This window comes from Prosopis cineraria, unplaced genomic scaffold (assembly GCF_029017545.1).
Source record: "Prosopis cineraria cultivar Desert tree isolate PC_DT_omini unplaced genomic scaffold, ASM2901754v1 PC12, whole genome shotgun sequence".
Lineage (NCBI taxonomy): Eukaryota > Viridiplantae > Streptophyta > Magnoliopsida > Fabales > Fabaceae > Prosopis > Prosopis cineraria.
The window spans coordinates 24263161-24266373 of NW_026555343.1; positions in this window are offsets into that span (position 1 = coordinate 24263161).

Genomic DNA, 3213 nt, shown 5'->3' on the forward strand with positions numbered 1-3213 from the left:
TTGAGGTCAATGGCTGATGGTTTGCACGTGAATTATGATTATTTTGAGAGGTTAAATCAGCTCAAATGATGTGGATGACACATGGGAAATTAGGCACACATTGGAATCATCTACAAACCAATAGGAAGTTGCCACCTTGCAAGTGTGACAAGGCTCCCATTTACATTTTAATTTCTTTTTTCTTATTTTAATCAAGCTTCAGCTGATGGGAGACACCAAGGAGCACGCCATTTTAAGCCTCAAATGGGATCCAACACATATCTCATTCATCTTCCACATTCTCTCTCTCTTGTTCATAGTGTTCTTCATTTTCTCTCTTTTGTTCTTCATTTTCCAGCACCCTAACCTCCATTTTCAGCCACCAAACCTCCACAAAACTCATACCATTCTTCTCCTCTCTTCATTTTCGTTCCATCCCTTCCATTTTCACAAGGATTGAAGCTCATTTTCATCATTCAAGAGCTATGGAGTTTGGCCTTCACAAGCAATCACTAGGGTTCTTGAAGATGAAGATTGGCTAAGTTTCTTTGTGGAATGCTAGAGAGATGAAGATGGAGGATGAGTCTTGAGCTTCAAATTGGCTAAGTTCTTTTGTTTCCTATCCTCTTCTCTTTTTACTAGATGGTTAGATTCCTTAATCTAGGGTTTAATCATCTTAGCTTATAAATTCTAATTTGAATTTGATGTTGATGTAAAGAGAGAGGATTGTTTCATTTAATTTCTTCCTTGGACAGCCATGACTGAATTTTGCCACTCTTTGTTTGGCACATAATCTTGTGTTTTTCAATTAGTGAATTTCTTGTGTTAATATTGCATAATCTTGTGGTGTTAATGCTTGTGTTGTTGAGTAGCTTGACATAATCTTGTGGTTGCTCAATTTATGTGTTTGACCATGGCTGTTGAGAGAGGATTTTGAATGAATCACTTGGCTAATGTCTTCACCAATTGGTTAATTGAACTAGGGACTTTAATCTAAGATATAGGGAGGTTAGCTAATTAGGTTAATTGGCTTAGGATAATTTTCTTAAGTCATGACAGCTTTAGTCAAGAGGAAAGGGAAGCTAAACTTAGCCTAATCATGAGAAGATAATGAGTCCAAAATCAACTAATCTCTAGGGTTCCATTATTGTAAAAAGGGAAGTTCATTTCACTCACTTTCACTAGCATTTTAATTACTTGCATATTAGGTAATTAGTTTAGATAATTAGCTAGATAACTAAATTCCTACAAACTTTGGTTGATTTATTTCACTAGATAACTTTCAATTAGACTTAAAACCATTCCTTGGGAGATGACCTAGGGTTGTCCCTATATTGCATTAGGGTTAGCTTTAGTGTAATTTTGAGGATAAGCGACTAATTTCCTATCAACGTCCCATATTCGAATCCTTGAAGTGCACAAAGGGAGTTTTTTTATTTATTTTTCCATATCTATATGAAATTACCATTATGCCCTAATAAAATACAGAGTCAAAAACATGCACATATAGCTCTCTTCTTCATTTTTCCATTTTTGAATCCTTTAAAATCAAATGAGATAGGGAATGTTCTGATAAAACCTCCATTCTCTTCTTGCCTCCTCCATTTCAGTTGGTCGTCGACATGTGTGTTAAGTTCATTACAAGTTTGCCACTGCAAAGATTTCGCTCAACCTCTACCCACTCCATCTCTGTTCAAGCTTCACCATTGGTCCTTTTTTTCCCTTTCTTGTTGGCATTGTCTAGGTGCTGTGAGTGGGACTCGTTCTTCTTCCTCTCCCTCTTCCTTCGTTCTTCCTACCTTTTATTAGTAAGGTGGTTTGATTATTTGTTACTATTGCCATGGATCCATCTCTTGTTCATGTGTTCTTCTTCTCCCTTGTTTTGTGATGCTCTCTACTCTCTATTTAGCTGGCTATTATAGACACATGAGGATCTCTTTCTTCTTTTTCCTTGTGTGAGCAGCAGTGTCTTATTCTAGCTTTGCCTATTGTTGATCAAAGGTAATTGGAGTAGCTAAAAGGTAATTAAGAGGTGTTTAGAATAAGCAAAGTTTTTTCTTGTGAGCTTTCTAGGTAATTGAATAGCGTTCCAATGACCTAATTATTAGTAGATTTATTTTTCTTCAAATTTTGAATAAATATATTGATATATAACATACTAACTGATATTATGATTTATTTTTATTATTAATTATTATATTTTGAGAATTATTTCATTACATTAAATTTAAAAAAAGGAATTGGAATTAGTTTTCAAATGAATGTTCATAAGTATTAGTGCTAGTAATATTGATTAATCGTATGGTCTAAAGAATGAACATTTTATTATGGTTTATGTGTGGGAGAGCATTGAAGATACTATTTTGGAGTGATTATATTGAAAAGAGTTAAATTTATTCTTCAAATGAATATATAAAAATATTTTTGATATTTGATAATTTTTTTATCATAATCTATGCATGGGATAATTACATATGAATTCATTTATATTGAATATCATAAGAGATAATGTTGAAAAGAGATAATAACTTGATTTTATAAACATACACATGCTTTTTTTAATTTGTGGGATTGAATTAGAACATTGGTTGCTAACAGCAGTTTCATTTGCCCTTGGCGCCTCATGGTACAACTAGCTAGTAGGGTACTTAGGAAGTGATAGTCTCATGCAATGGCCAATGCACATGGAATGGAGGGATAGTTATTTGTGAGCATAGTACTTATGCTTGTTTTTGTAGACCTTATGCCTAAGCTTGATTTCATGGGCTTTATGCTTGCATTTGCTTTTACGGGTTTGAGCTGTGCTTGTTAGTTATTTACCCTCGTGGACTATGTGTCTGCACTTATTAACTATTTTGATTAAGTTTTGCTAAAGAAATAGTTTTGATGCCTATTTTCCTTAAGTTTGATTTTGAAAAGTAAACGGCTATATTTTTTAGTTACAAAGGCAAGCCAAAGCTTGAATTACAGAAGTAAAGACAAACTAAGCATTCCTCTTATCTGACAACAAGATGTCTAAGCAACGTAAGGGATAGTTCCAAAGTAAAACAGTGTTCACTCCAGTAGTGTAAGCAGTCTTGGCTAAATAATCAGCATAACTCAAATTCTCTCTGGACGTTTGTTTTATGACGAGGTCCTAATTGCTGTAAATAAGATCATAAATTGTTGTTACTTCATTAAATGAAGAATTAGAACGACAATCCCTAAAAAGCATGTTGATGGCTTCCTATGAAT